The following is a 278-nucleotide window of genomic DNA, read 5'->3' on the forward strand; positions in this document are numbered from 1 at the left end:
ACCTATCTGCCGAAGTTTTCGCTGCCAAACATCTGTCTAGCAGCAAAAGTCGAAGCTGCACCTTGCAAGCGGAGCCGGGGGCGCGTCTCCAGGCTCCGTTAATCTTCTCCGGGTGGCAAGACCCCTACCCACCACAAGAAAAACCCGGGCGGTCCCCGACGCGCCGGAGTGCGAAAGTCTCGCACCCCGAGGTCGGGTGCAGTTTGGCACTGCCCCCCCCGCTCCCCTTTCCCACCCTGCCCCTGCTGCCGGCTGCAGCCTGGGGTCGGCGGGACGGG

Source organism: Egretta garzetta, unplaced genomic scaffold (genome assembly GCF_000687185.1).
Source record: "Egretta garzetta isolate BGI_Z169 unplaced genomic scaffold, ASM68718v1 scaffold59, whole genome shotgun sequence".
NCBI classification, from domain to species: Eukaryota; Metazoa; Chordata; class Aves; order Pelecaniformes; family Ardeidae; genus Egretta; species Egretta garzetta.